Raw genomic sequence first — 8,971 nt, 5'->3', positions numbered from 1 at the left:
TTTTGAGTGAAAAAGGGACCTCGGGGATCACCTTCTTCAAGGCCACAACTTCATAGAAGTGGACTTGATGCACCTTTGAGAGGAATCTATCCATCTCCCATGACTCGGAGGTGGAAGCCTTTGCCTTCCCTTTCCTCTTTCTAGAGGTTTCTCCGGCCTTGGATGCCATAATGGTTATGGAAAAACGAAAAAGCAACGCTTTTACCACACCAAACTTAAAATGTTTGCTCGTCCTCGAGCAAAAGAAGAAAGAAGAGAGTAGAAGAAGAAGAAATGAGGAAGAGGGAGATGGTGGTGTGTTCGGCCAAAGAGGGGGAGAAGTGGTGTTTAGGTTGTGTGAAAATGAAGGGTTGAAGAAGGGTATATATAGGAGAGAGGGGGTAAAGGGTTCGGCCATGATGGGTGGGTTTGGGAGGGAAAGTGGTTTGAATTTGAAGGGTGAGGTTGGTGGGGGTTTATGAAGGATGGATGTGAGTGGTGAAGAGAAAGATGGGATTTGATAGGTGAGGGGTTTTTGGGGAAGAGGTGTTGAGGTGATTGGTGAATGGGGGAAGAAGAGAGAGAGTGATGGTAGGGTCCTGTGGGGTCCACAGATCCTGTGGTGTCAAGGAAAAGGCATCCTTGCACCAAATGGCATCAAAATCCACGTTTTGAGCCATTTCTGGCGTTAAACGCCGGGCTGATGCCCATTCCTGGCGTTTAACGCCAGGTTCTTGCCCTTTACTTGCGTTTAACGCCAGTCTGGTGCCCCTTTCTGGCGTTAAACGCCCAGAAGGGTGCCAGACTGGGCGTTAAACGCCCAACTGCCAGGCTGACTGGCGTTTAAACGCCAGCAGCATCTTCCTCCAGGGTGTGCTGTTTTTCTTCCTGTTTTTCATTCTGTTTTTGCTTTTTTTCATTGTTTTTGTGACTTCTTATGATCATCAACCTACAAGAAAGATAAAATAACAAAAGAAAATAATTAAATATAAAACATTGGGTTGCCTCCCAACAAGCGCTTCTTTATTGTCATTAGCTTGACAGAGGACTCTCATGGAGCCTCAGAAATGCTCAGAACCGTGTTGGAACCTCCCAATACCAAACTTAGAGTTTGAATGTGGGGGTTCAACACCAAACTTAAAGTTTGGTTGTGGCCTCCCAACACCAAACTTAGAGTTTGGTTGTGGGGGCTCTGTTTGGCTCTGTTTTGAGAGAAGCCCTTCATGCTTCCTCTCCATGATGACAGAGGTATATCCTTGGGCCTTAAACACCAAGGATTCTTCATTCACTTGAATGATCAACTCTCCTCTATCAACATCAATCACAGCCTTTGCTGTGGCTAGGAAGGGTCTGCCAAGGATGATGGATTCATCCATGCATTTCCCAGTCTCTAGGACTATGAAATCAGTAGGGATGTAATGGTCTTCAATCTTCACCAAGACATCCTCTACAAGTCCATAAGCTTGTTTTCTTGAGTTGTCTGCCATCTCTAGTGAGATTTTTGCAGCTTGTACCTCATAGATCCCTAATTTCTCCATTACAGAGAGGGGCATGAGGTTTACGCTTGATCCTAAGTCACACAAGGCCTTCTTGAAGGTCATGGTGCCTATGGTACAAGGTATAGAAAACTTCCCAGGGTCCTGCCTCTTTTGAGGCAATTGCTGCCTAGACAAGTTATCCAGTTCTTTGGTGAGCAAAGGGGGTTCATCCTCCCAAGTCTCATTTCCAAATAACTTATCATTTAGCTTCATGATTGCTCCAAGGTATTTAGCAACTTGCTCTTCAGTGACATACTCATCCTCTTCAGAAGAAGAATACTCACCAGAGCTCATGAATGGCAGAAGTAAGTCCAATGGAATCTCTATGGTCTCATCTTGAGCCTCAGATTCCCAAGGTTCCTCATTGGGGAACTCATTGGAGGTCAGTGGGCGTCCATTGAGGTCTTCCTCAGTGGCGTTCACTGCCTCTTCTTCCTCCCAGAATTCGGCCATGTTGATGGCCTTGCACTCTCCTTTTGGATTTTCTTCTGTGTTGCTTGGAAGAGTACTTGGAGGGAGTTCAGTAATTTTCTTGCTCAGCTGACCCACTTGTCCTTCCAGATTCCTAATGGAAGATCTAGTTTCAGTCATAAAACTTTGAGTGGTTTTGATTAGATCAGAGACCATGGTTGCCAAGTCAGAATTATTCTGCTTGGAACTCTCTGTCTGTTGCTGAGAAGATGATGGAAAAGGCTTGCTATTGCTAAACCTGTTTCTTCCACCATTATTGTTATTGAAACCTTGTTGGGGTCTCTGTTGATCCTTCCATGAAAGATTTGGATGATTTCTCCATGAAGGATTGTAGGTGTTTCCATAGGGTTCTCCCATGTAATTCACCTCTTCTATTAAAGGGTTCTCAGGATCATAAGCTTCTTCCTCAGATGAAGCTTCCTTAGTACTGCTTGGTGCATTTTGCATCCCAGACAGACTTTGAGAAATCATATTGACTTGTTGAGTCAATATTTTATTCTGAGCCAATATGGCATTCAGAGTGTCAATCTCAAGAACTCCTTTCTTCTGACTAGTCCCATTGTTCACAGGATTTCTTTCAGAAGTGTACATGAATTGGTTATTTGCAACCATTTCAATCAGTTCTTGAGCTTCAGTAGGCATCTTCTTCAGATGAAGAGATCCTCCAGAAGAGCTATCCAAGGACATCTTGGACAGTTCAGAGAGACCATCATAGAAAATACCTATGATGCTCCATTCAGAAAGCATATCAGTGGGACACTTTCTGATCAATTGTTTGTATCTTTCCCAAGCTTCATAGAGGGATTCTCCTTCCTTCTGTCTGAAGGTTTGGACCTCCACTCTAAGCTTACTCAATTTTTGAGGTGGAAAGAACTTTGCCAAGAAGGCATTGACTAGCTTTTCCCAAGAGTCCAGGCTTTCTTTAGGTTGAGAGTCCAACCATGTTCTAGCTCTGTCTCTTACAGCAAAAGGGAATAGCATCAGTCTGTAGACCTCAGGGTCAACCCCATTAGTCTTGACTGTGTCACAGATTTGCAAGAACTCAGCTAAAAACTGATGAGGATCTTCCAGTGGAAGTCCATGGAACTTGCAATTCTGTTGCATTAGAGAAACTAATTGAGGCTTAAGCTCAAAGTTGTTTGCTCCAATGGCAGGGATAGAGATGCTTCTCCCATAGAAGTCGGGAGTAGGTGCAGTAAAGTCACCCAGCACCTTCCTTGCATTGTTGGCATTGTTGTTGTTTTCGGCTGCCATTTGTTCTTCTTCCTTGAAGAGTTCGTCCAGGTGCTCTAAAGAGAGTTGTGCTTTGGCTTCTCTTAGCTTTCTCTTCAAGGTCCTTTCAGGTTCAGGATCAGCCTCAACAAGATTGCCTTTGTCTTTGCTCCTGCTCATAAGAAAGAGAAGGGAACAAGAAAATGTGGAATCCTCTATGTCACAGTATAGAGATTCCTTTAGGTGTCAGAGGAAAGGAAGAGTAGAAGACAGAAGTGGAAAATTCGAACTTAACAAAGGAGATGAAGTTCGAATTTTGCATTAAGGGATAGTGTTAGTCCATAAATAGAAGGATGTGAGAAGGAGGGAAGTCATTTTCGAAAATTAAGTGGAAAATTTAAAAAAATATTTTTGAAAAACATTACTTAATTTTTGAAAATGAAAAGGGAAAAGAAATCAAATGATTTTTTGAAAAAGATTTTGAAATTAGAAATCAGAAACATTTGATTGAAAACTATTTTGAAAAAGATGTGGTTAAGAAGATATGATTGGTTTTAAAAAGATGTGATTGAGAAGATATGATTTGAAAAACATTTTAAAAAGATTTGATTTGAAAATTAAAAACTTGACTTAACAAGAAAAGATATGATTCAAACATTAAACCTTTCTCAACAGAAAAGGCAACATACTTGAAATGTTGAATCAAATCATTAATTGATAGTAAGTTTCTTTGAAAAAGGAAAGAAGTTAATTTTGAAAAAGATTTGATTGAAAAATTGATTTGAAAAAGATTTGATTTGGAAGAAATTTTGAAAACTTAGAAAAAAAATTGATTTGAAAACAAAATCTTCCCCCTTTAGCCATCCTGGCGTTAAACGCCCAGAATGGTATCCATTCTGGCGTTTAACGCCCAAAATGCTACCCTTTTGGGCGTTAAACGCCCAACCAGGTACCCTGGCTGGCGTTTAAACGCCAGTCTGTCCTTCTTCACTGGGCGTTTTGAACGCCCAGCTTTTTCTGTGCAATTCCTCTGCTGTATGTCCTGAATCTTCAATTCTCTGTATTATTGACTTGAAAAGACACAAATTAAAAATATTTTTGGATTTTTAATAATAAGGACAAACCAAAATGCAACAAGAATCAAATAACAATGCATGCAAGACACCAAACTTAGCAGTTTGTATACTACTGACACTAACAAAACGAAAATGCATATGAGACACACAAAACACTCAAGTCAATAGAATTCAAAGATCAGATCAAGCAAATCATCAAGAACATCTTGGAGATCAATAAGACATATGAATGCATGCAATTGACACCAAACTTATGATGGGACTAGACTCAAACAAGAAATATTTTTGGATTTTATGATTTTTTTGTAAATTTTTTTTTTGTGTTTTTCGAAAATTAAGTGGAAAAAAGGATATCAAAATTCTTAATGAGAATTCCAGGAATCAGTGCAATGCTAGTCTAAGACTCCGGTCCAGGAATTAGACATGGCTTCACAGCCAGCCAAGCTTTCAAAGAAAGCTTCGGTCCAAAACACTAGACATGGCCAAAGGCCAGCCAAGCCTTAGCAGATCACTGCTCCAAAAGCAAGATTGATGAAAAATCAACAAGCTCTTGTGATGATGAGTTGAAACCTCGGTCCAATGAGATTAGACATGGCTTCTCAGCCAGCCGGATTTCAACAAATCATCATGAAACTCTAGAACTCATCTTCAAGAATTTCGAAAAAAATAAATACCTAATCTAAGCAACAAGATGAGCTGTCAGTTGTCCAGCCTAAACAATCCCCGGCAACGGCGCCAAAAACTTGGTGCGCGAAATTGTGAACATTACTTTTTCACAACTCTCATAATCCCCGGTAATGGCTCCAAAAACTTGGTGGCTCAATACCATGGCATTACACAACTTCGCACAACTAACCAGCAAGTGCACTGGGTCGTCCAAGTAATAAACCTTACGCGAGTAAGGGTCGATCCCACGGAGATTGTTAGTATTGAAGCAAGCTATGGTCATCTTGTAAATCTTAGTCAGGCAAACTCAAATGTATATGGTGATGAACGAAAATAACACAAAGATAAAGATAGAGATACTTATGTAATTCATTGGTAGGAACTTCAGATAAGCGCATGAAGATGCCTTCCCTTCCGTCTCTCTGTTTTCCTACAGTCTTCATCCAATTCTTCTTACTCCTTTCCATGGCAAGCTCGTGTAGGGTTTCACTGTTGTCAGCAGCTACCTCCCATCCTCGCAGTGAAAACTAATGCTCATGCACTCTGTCACAGTGCGGCTAATCACCGGTTTGGTTCCCTCCCCTACCGGAATAGAATCACTCTTTTGCGTCTGTCACTAACGCCCAGTAGGTTACAGGTTTGAAGCACGTCACAGTCATTCAATCATTGAATCCTACTCAGAATACCACAGACAAGGTTTAGACCTTCCGGATTCTCTTGAATGCCGCCATCAGGTCCTGCCTATACCACGAAGACTCTGATCTCACGGAATGGTTGGCTCGTTTGTCAGGCGAGCGCTCGGTTGTCAGGCGATCAACCATGCATCGTGCAATCAGGAATCCAAGAGATATTCACCAAGCCTCAAATGCTTGTAGAACAAGAGTGGTTGTCAGTCACTTTGTTCATGAGTGAGAATGGTGATGGGCGTCAATCATCACCTTCATCAAGTTGAAGAACAAGTGATATCTTGGAACAAGAACAAGCGGAATTGAATTGAAGAACAATAGTAATTGCATTAATACTCGAGGTACAGCAGAGCTCCACACCTTAATCTATGGTGTGTAGAAGCTCCACCGTTGAAAATACATAAGCATAAGGTCTAGGCATGGCCGAATGGCCAGCCTCCCAATGATCTAAGATAGCATAAAAATGAAGATAGCTACCAAAGTCCCTCTATACAATAGTAAAAGGTCCTACTTATAAGAACTAGTAGCCTAAGGTGTACAGAAATGAGTAAATGACATAAAAATCCTCTTCCGGGCCCACTTGGTGTGTGCTTGGGCTGAGCAATGAAGCAAATTTCGTGCAGAGACTCTTCTTGGAGTTAAACGCCAGCTTTAGTGCCAGTTTGGGCGTTTAACTCCCATTTGGGTGCCAGTTCCAGCGTTTAACGCTGGGATTTCTTGAGGTGACTTTGAACGCCGGTTTGGGCCATCAAATCTTGGGCAAAGTATGGACTATCATATATTGCTGGAAAGCCCAGGATGTCTACTTTCCAACGCCGTTGAGAGCGCGCCAGTTGGGCTTCTGTAGCTCCAGAAAATCCACTTCGAGTGCAGGGAGGTCAGAATCCAACAGCATCTGCAGTCCTTTTTGGTCTCTGAATCAGATTTTTGCTCAGGTCCCTCAATTTCAGCCAGAAAATACCTGAAATCATAGAAAAACACACAAACTCATAGTAAAGTCCAGAAAAGTGAATTTTAACTAAAAACTAATAAAAATATACTAAAAACTAACTAGATCATAATAAAAACATACTAAAAACAATGCCAAAAAGTATACAAATTATCCGCTCATCAAGAACCTACTGAGTTTCTGGCACAGTTCTTACAAATTGCTGACACAGTACGTGATAAAGAGGTGGATCAGGATGTCTACAGACTATTACAGTTTCCATTTGCTGTAAAAGATCAAGCTAAGAGGTGGTTGAATAACCAACCTACAGCAAGCATAAAGACATGGAAACAGTTATCAGACAAATTCCTGAATCACTTTTACCCTCCAAAGAGGATGACAGAGCTAAGGCTGGACATCCAAGGCTTTAAACAAGAGGATAATGAATCCCTTTATAATGCCTGGGAGAGGTATAGAGGTATGCTTAGAAAATGCCCCTCTGAAATGTTTTCAGAGTGGGTGCAGTTAGACATCTTCTACTATGGGCTTACAGAAAAAGCTCAGATGTCTTTAGACCACTCAGCTGGTGGATCTATACACATGAGGAAGACAATTGAAGAGGCTCAAGAGCTTATAGACACTGTTGCTAGAAATCAACATTTATACTCTAGCAATGAGTTCTCTACAAAAGAGGAAGTCATGGCAGTAGCCACTGATCCTAATCCTCAAGAACAGATGATTGAGCTTAATCAACAATTGCACCTGATGACAAAACAATTAGCAGAATTTAAAGAGATGCTCCAAGAAACTAAAATTGCTAATAAGAACATAGAACTGCAATTGAATTAGGCAAAACAGCAGATATCTAAACAGATAACAGAGGAATGTCAAGCAGTTCAACTGAGGAGTGGGAAGACATTGAATAACACTGTTCAAAGTGGCAAAAAGCCAAACAAGGAACAATTGACAGAGGATAACCAAACCACTGTTAAAAATCCCTCTGAGGACAGTAAGAGCCCAGAGAGGAGCACTTTTGGCGTTCAAACGCCAGAAAAGGGAGGAGAGCTGGCGTTAAACGCCCATTCCCTGCCCAATTCTGGCGTTCAAACGCCAGAGAAGGGAGAGAAGTTGGCGTTAAACGCCCAATCTTCACCCAATCCTGGCGTTCAGACGCTAAGGGAGGATCAGACACCTGAGAGTGCTGACAGTAATCTCTCTAAAAAGGCTTCTTCAACCACTTCTGTAAGGAATAAACCTGCAGCAACTAAGGTTGAAGAATATAAAGCCAAGATGCCTTGCAGAACAGGATAAGCAATTTGCCCGCTTTGCAGACTATCTAAGGACTCTTGAAATAAAGATTCCGTTTGCAGAGGCACTTGAGCAAATACCTTCTTATGCTAAGTTCATGAAGGAGATCTTAAGTCATAAAAAAGATTGGAGAGAAATACTGTTTCTCACTGAAGAATGCAGTGCATTCATTCTAAAAAGCTTACCAGAAAAGCTTCAAGGTCCAGGAAGCTTTATGATACCATGCACATTAGAAGGAGCTTGCACCAAGACAGCCCTGTGTGATCTTGGAGCAAGTATCAATCTAATACCTGCATCCACTATCAGAAAGCTTGGGTTGACTGAAGAAGTCAAACCAACCCGGATATGCCTCCAACTTGCTGATGGCTCCATTAAATATCCATCAGGCATAATAGAGGACATGATTGTCAAGGTTGGGCCATTCACCTTTCCAACTGACTTTGTGGTGCTGGAAATGGAGGAGCACAAGAGTGCAACTCTCATTCTAGGAAGACCTTTCCTAGCAACTGGACGAACCCTCATTGATGTACAAAAAGGGGAAGTAACCCTGAGCGTCAATGAGGATGAGTTCAAGTTGAATGCTGTAAAGGCTATGCAGCATCCAGACACACCAAATGACTGCATGGGCGCTGACATTATTGACTCTCTAATGGAAGAGATCAATATGACTGAAAATCTAGAATCAGAGCTTGAGGACATTTTCAAGGATGCTCAGCCTGATCAAGAAGAACCAGAGGAAACAAAGGAATTTTCGAAAATTCCTCAGGAGGAGGATAAGCCTCCCAAACCTGAACTCAAACCACTACCACCATCCCTGAAGTATGCATTTCTGGGAGAGGGTGACACTTTTCCAGTGATTATAAGCTCTGCTTTAAATCCACAGGAAGAGGAAGCACTGATTCAAGTGCTAAGGACACACAAGACAGCTCTTGGGTGGTCCATAAGTGATCTTAAGGGCATTAGCCCAGCTAGATGCATGCACAAGATCCTGTTGGAGGATAATGCCAAACCAGTGGTCCAACCACAGAGGAGGCTAAATCCAGCCATGAAGGAGGTGGTGCAAAAAGAGGTCACTAAATTACTAGAGGCTGGGATTATTTATCCTAT

At 41.7% G+C, this 8,971-nt stretch overlaps 1 non-coding gene across 1 annotated transcript; it reads left to right on the top strand.

Annotated features, from left to right (window-relative positions):
* The first annotated feature begins 2,729 nt into the window (after positions 1–2,729).
* LOC112718589 (small nucleolar RNA R71) lies at positions 2,730–2,837 on the top strand. Its single transcript, XR_003160922.1, has one exon. It is a non-coding gene; the product is annotated as a small nucleolar RNA R71 (small nucleolar RNA).
* Positions 2,838–8,971: the final 6,134 nt, after the last annotated feature.

The sequence above is a fragment of the Arachis hypogaea genome, chromosome 10, assembly GCF_003086295.3.
Source record: "Arachis hypogaea cultivar Tifrunner chromosome 10, arahy.Tifrunner.gnm2.J5K5, whole genome shotgun sequence".
NCBI classification, from domain to species: Eukaryota; Viridiplantae; Streptophyta; class Magnoliopsida; order Fabales; family Fabaceae; genus Arachis; species Arachis hypogaea.
The sequence above is the reverse complement of the archived record's forward strand: the minus strand, read 5'-3'. Positions and strand labels throughout refer to the sequence as shown.